Source organism: Halyomorpha halys, unplaced genomic scaffold, assembly GCF_000696795.3.
Source record: "Halyomorpha halys isolate HHAL.00 unplaced genomic scaffold, Hhal_1.1 Scaffold417.1, whole genome shotgun sequence".
NCBI lineage: Eukaryota > Metazoa > Arthropoda > Insecta > Hemiptera > Pentatomidae > Halyomorpha > Halyomorpha halys.
Genome location: NW_027111032.1, coordinates 251,209 through 257,208, shown reverse-complemented (window position 1 = coordinate 257,208; position 6,000 = coordinate 251,209). Strand labels below are relative to the sequence as shown.

The 6,000-nt window shown below is 28.6% G+C and overlaps 1 protein-coding gene and 1 long non-coding RNA gene across 11 annotated transcripts in view; both read left to right on the top strand.

Annotated features, from left to right (window-relative positions):
- The window catches only part of LOC106682471 (uncharacterized), a 12,523-nt gene extending 8,288 nt beyond the window's left edge, over positions 1-4,235 (top strand). The window contains exon 3 of the long non-coding RNA XR_010843884.1: positions 4,101-4,235. This is a non-coding gene — a long non-coding RNA (uncharacterized lncRNA). The remainder of the gene's footprint in view (positions 1-4,100) is intronic.
- cnn (centrosomin) overlaps positions 1-6,000 on the top strand; it is a 169,023-nt gene that overhangs the window by 88,367 nt on the left and 74,656 nt on the right. The gene's annotated exons all lie outside the window — the stretch shown is intronic.

Sequence of the window (6,000 nt, the reverse complement as noted above, 5' to 3'; positions counted from 1 at the left end):
TTTACACTTTCTTGAGACTGGTTATTATTGTTTAAATAAATAAATTTTAGTCTCAAAACAAATTTTATTTTTTTATAAGTCCGACGTTTCGGCCAATTCGGCCATTCTAAAGGACAACCTATCACAAACAGATTGTATTATACATATGATCTTTAACAATTTTAAACAAATAACAATATTATTAATAAAGTTATAAAAGTTTTAATTTTTGATTTAATGCGAAGAATTGACAAATTAGGCAATTAGACTTATTACTTATTAACAAAATTAAATGATTCCCTAATGTTTTAATGTCACATCGGGTAATTTGTGGACTGAAATTAATGATCTGGGTAGAATAGCCTGCATAAAGTTGTTTTTTAATTGATGTTCTAAAATTGTATTAAGATATGATAATTTATTAATAATATTGTTATTTGTTTAAAATTGTTAAAGATCATATGTATAATAAAATCATATAAAGAAATAAAATTTGTTTTTAGACTAAAATTGGATAAAATTGATTTATTTAAACAGTAGTTTATAACGTTTATCTTCTTAGGAGTAGTAATTTTGATGATATTTGCTAAAATATCATTGTCACATACTTCCTCAGATAATGATCCCACTATAAATTTACTAACTACTGATTTTTTTTAAAATTAACCTATTCTAATTTCATTGCTGCCGCAATTCAATCCAAACTATAAAATTTAATGCGCAAAACTATAATATCTGTAATAAAAAAATATTAGTTCGTAATAATTTTTAATATGTACTAAAAAGAAGTATTGATCTCTTTTATATAGGTCTGATTTGTATATAACCTTCGCTAAAACGTAAAACATTCTGACTTGTTAGTTTGTTTTCAAAGACTTAGTTTATTATTTTAAATTTTCTCCATTTCATTGTATTTATGGATGTTGCGTTTAGAGTTTATTTGTTTCTTTATAGGAAGAGGAAGCAATCTCGTTTTGAACTCTGAAAATAGAAAGTGTTTCTGAAACCGCGCAGTACATCCGCCTCTAATACAATGTTGTTTTTTTGTTTTGTTTTTTTAATGCTGGAATAAATTGATCGTATATTCGTAGTTGTGGGCTCTAGATTTTTTTATAAGAGTGCCACAGACAATATCCATTTAGCTGTCATATTTGAGGACATTTTGAAGATTATAATTTTTTTAATGTTGGTATATTTAACAAGGACACCTCTAAAATAGCTTGGACATGTATAAAATGTGGAAAATGTATATGTATATATTGTTATTTTATTTAATAATTTTACTATTTTTATTTTACTCTACTTTTGTTAAAGAGATTAATAAAAAAATGAAGAGTTAAGAAAAGGATCTATTGAATCAAGTGAGAAAATATAATTTGATGTGTACATATATAAAGAAAAATAAGGAAAAAAGGATTTAAAAAACAGATTAAAAATAAATAAAAGAACAAAAATGATAAGACTCATGTATTACTATTATGTATTTTGTATTTAATGTATTATGCCTATACATTATAAAATTTTTAAAAAATTGTCTGTCTAGGTATAAGTATGCTATGTATTTAGCAACCCTATACACTTGGGCAGCACGTTCTTTAAAAAGTTTTTCTCTCTGGCTTAAAAGTTCCCAAGAATCATAAACATATCAGTTTTTTTATAAAATTTGTTTTTTAACACTTGTTTACCGTCAATGTAGGTATATTATAAAAAGTATTATGGTTTTCTTGTGCTTTACATAATACCATCAGATCTTTGTTTCTAATGTACAAATAGACATTAAAGATACTATAGATTTTAAAACCCAAATTGTTTGAAGACTATTTATTGAAAGATTCTAAATTTTTAAATTCTCTCAAATCAAAGCAAACAATCACTAGAAGTAAAAACCATTGTGCCAATTTATTGTGGTAGTACTATCACAACTCTGAAACAGTGTGATAGTACGTCGTTGTATTTGTTTACATGCTGACAGTTTAAATTGTCAATTACAATTACTTATGAAATCGGCAGATGAAAAAAATTGAATCTAGAAAGTTAATTTCACCGGTAATGTCATAACGATAGACCCTATACTATTTATGTTGTCTTTAAAACTTTAACTTGTTAAATGTATTAATCGATACACGACGGCGTTATAATCTCTCAAGATCATAAATCCAAAATTCTTAAGGGAAACCGCACTCTTCTCGCTCCCGAAATGCCATGATATAAGGCTGGGAAGTCCCATGATTGTTACAATTTTTCATTAATATCAGAATCGTAATTTTCAGTAAAAAATAATCCGTTTAGTTCTTTAACCTTAAATAGTAACTCACAACCCTGGGTAAAGTTGAAGAGATGTTTTGCTGGTATTTAATAGTCTTCGGCTTGTAACATTCAATTGTCCATTCTTTTCAAAAACAAATATAAAAAACAATTATTTATTGTTATTTACAATAAATAAATGTTATAAATCTTTTAGAGCACATAATAATCTTTGGAAGGAATCACGCGGTGGTGGTACTTCAATCGTTGCTTTAAATTAGAAGACAGGCGTCTGAAAAGAAGATGGCCTTCTAATTTAAATTATTATATCCTGACAAATCCCATCAGATCATCTTTAATCTCTGTCGTAAACCTCTACCCTCCTGTCCTACAGTATCCTTTCTAATTACTTCACTAATGCCTGTTGAATAGATTCGATACTTAGGACTCCATCTTGACAAGAGACTTACTTGGAATCCACACACAAGACTGAAACGACAAGAAAATGCTACAACATTACTTGACAAACGCTCTAAACTTCCCATTCACTACAAAAAATTAGTATACACTACAATAATCAGACCAATTTGGACATATGGGATTGAGCTCTGGGGCTCTACCAAACCAGCAAATTCCTCCTGCATCCAATCCTTACAATCCAAAATCCTTCATTATTTGTACAGTTGTAAATCACATTAAATAAATAAAAACATTACAAGATCCCTTGGCCAGCCAACTTCTTTTCAAACGTCGCGAAAGATTATCAGGGAATGTTAAGGATGAGTGATTAGGAACTAATAGGTTTGGGTGGGTAAAGATTTTGAAATGAAATGAGGTATACCGTATTTCGGGCCAAATCTGCAACGAATGGGATATTGAGGTCTTTAAGGATGAGTTTATTTGTGGTTTAATAAGAAGCATCAAGGATTTTGGATTGAAAGGATTGGTTACGGGAGGAATTTCATGGTTTGGTAGATCCCCTAAGCTTTATTCCGTATGTCTATTTTTTCTTTTCTTTTTTTTTCGGTACCCGAGTAATAAAATTATTAGGTCATACATTTATAATACAAGAAATGTATTATGTATATTTTACTGCGTCTTCTCCCTTTGATTGCCTTGTAGCATCATAAGGTGGATCGTATGTCCAAATTGGTCTAATTATCTTTGTGTATAAGAGTATTTCGTAGTAAATGGGAAGAGAGTTTGTCAAGTAGGTGTTACAGATATCGAAATCTACGAGCAGTTTCTTGCCGTTTCAGTCTTGTATGGCGATTCTAAGTAAGTCTCTTATCAAGACAGAGTCCTAAGTTGCGAATCTGTTCAAATTATTTTAAAATTAACAGTTATACCCATTTAGAAATTAATATCAGTTATAATATAGTGTAAACGTTTTACTGTGTGGAATCGTTTTACCTATTATTAGTCTCTTGTCCTTCGCTTTTTCTTTTTGTTGTATTGGATTGAATCTTTTACTAGAGTTTTAGGAATAAAGAGAGAGAACCCTCAATGGGTCATTTTCTATCATTCACTGTCGATTTTCTGTTTCTCTTACTGTGTTATCCGCCATATTCGTGCGTCGTGAGTGATAGCTCTTCGATAGGAATTGTTGGCTAAGTTGGTTTGCATAACCGTAGCTTTATCAAGTCTTGTTGCTTGTTGGTTAACCTCAGATGATAATCTTAGTAAACTTATGTTGTTTAAATGTTATTTTATTTTGTTGTATTCCTGATAGGATCATTATAATTGTTTTAATGTTTCTTCTCATCAGAATATATTAATTTATGTGTCATCTTTTTTTAGTTTTATTTATTTTTTCTATTAGTGAATATTAATTAACTAATATTAAATAATTATATTAATTTCATATTTCATTACAGGTTGAGCCCGATAAATTCCTTTAAGGCGTTCAATGCTACAACCCATGATTAACACTGCATGTGATTTCTGATATACTGTTTGAAGACCATTGTGTATTAATGTAATCATGTAAATTATAAAATTATTAAGACTTTTGTCGTTATTTTTTAGTCTATTCGGTTTTTTTTGTTTTGTTTTTTTCAAAATGTTGAATATTTCTAAACTAATGGTAGTCTATTTTTTGTTTCTAAAATCATAAGATACTAATAGAAATGTGTAACTATGTTTAGCTTCCGTATGCAATATATATATAAAAAAAATTAATTAATACTTTCTTTAGTTCTATTTGCTATTGAACCTCTATCTATCGAACTTAGAATCATCTAAAGGAGAAAAAACATAGCATTTTTTCATAAATGACATTCATATATTATACAAACGTGGTAGATATTATAAAGAAATAGTTCTGTGTATTCAGGATTAAAGAATTTTTTTTAAATCCTTAAAAGTTAGTCCAACTTAATTTTGAATTCAGAAGTCCTGCTCAACTCCATTCTTATTGGCCTCACTTTACTAATAAAATAAGAGTAGGGTAATGCACCCTCCGATTGCGTCAGTCACTACATCAAATATTACAGGTACATAAAAATAACCAACAAACTGGTTAACTGTTGAACTTATACAAGGGCGTAACCAGGATCAAAACAAGAGGAAAAGGTGAATGAAATAAAAATTTTAAGAAAATTATATTTCATTGTAGCAGTGCTTTATTATTTATTTCAATAAGTATTTGCTTGAAAAGAAATTTTTTTTTGATAAAATTAATAATTTTTTTCACTTCTAGTATGGGGGCAGCTGCCCCTTCCTGTGCTCTATATAAGCTAATACAAACCACTCTCATTAATTATTAATATATTAAATTAGAAAACTAATTATTTTATTTATAGCTTCCTGTTCAACTAAAAATGTGACATGAAAAAAAAAAAAATCATTTTTTGGAGACTCCATTGTGTATATAGACTTAGCTTTCTTAAATATTATTAACACAAACCCACTTGAACACAGAACACTGTTGAATGCATGTTCTGTTGTGAATGATGTTAGGAAAATTAAATAGAGAAAATAATTTATGTGAAATAGTTTTAAGTTTAAATTATAAAAAGTTTTATATGACATGGGCAATTAGCATGTAGGAAACATTTTAAAGAATATATAACATCAATATTTAAGGTTGTCCCCTTGAAAATGGCCTGAGGGCCGAAACGTTGGAGAGTTTTTGGAAATAAACCAGTCTCAAACAATGAATATAATAAATCATTAATTTCTTAAATATTTTTTAAAACTTCAGCAACACTCCGTACTATATCAAATGACATCACAATAGGTTCTGATGTCGAAAAAAATAATTTTAACTGTTTGAACGATACCACTTTCGCCCACGAGTCTTTATTGGCCCTAATTTGTTCCTGGTATGGCTGCACGTTCTTGTCTAATATCATTAGAGTTTAAAGGTTAGATTGTATTGAATTTATATTTGTGTAAGATAAATATTTTGATTTCATAAAGTTGTTTTAATAAGTAAATTTTCCTGTGAAAACTAACATTTTATTCGAAAAGACCCTATATCACCTTCATTTTTACTTTTTATGTTGATAAATGAGGCGTTTTCTATCAACAGATATTAGGGGTATTCATGATGTTGTGTCAAATGTAAAATGTTTTATTTACCATGTTAAATGTTATAAGTATAGTTGTTTTATAATTGTAAACAGCCCTATTTAAAGTCATGGTAAATGAATAAGAGCTCCTAGCGGATTTTCTAAGCAACTTGTCTTGTTTTATAACTTTTCCTTCCAAAACTTATAATTATAAACTGAAAGATTGGCCAGTGAGTGCCTTGTTGATCTTCCGACTTGTGAG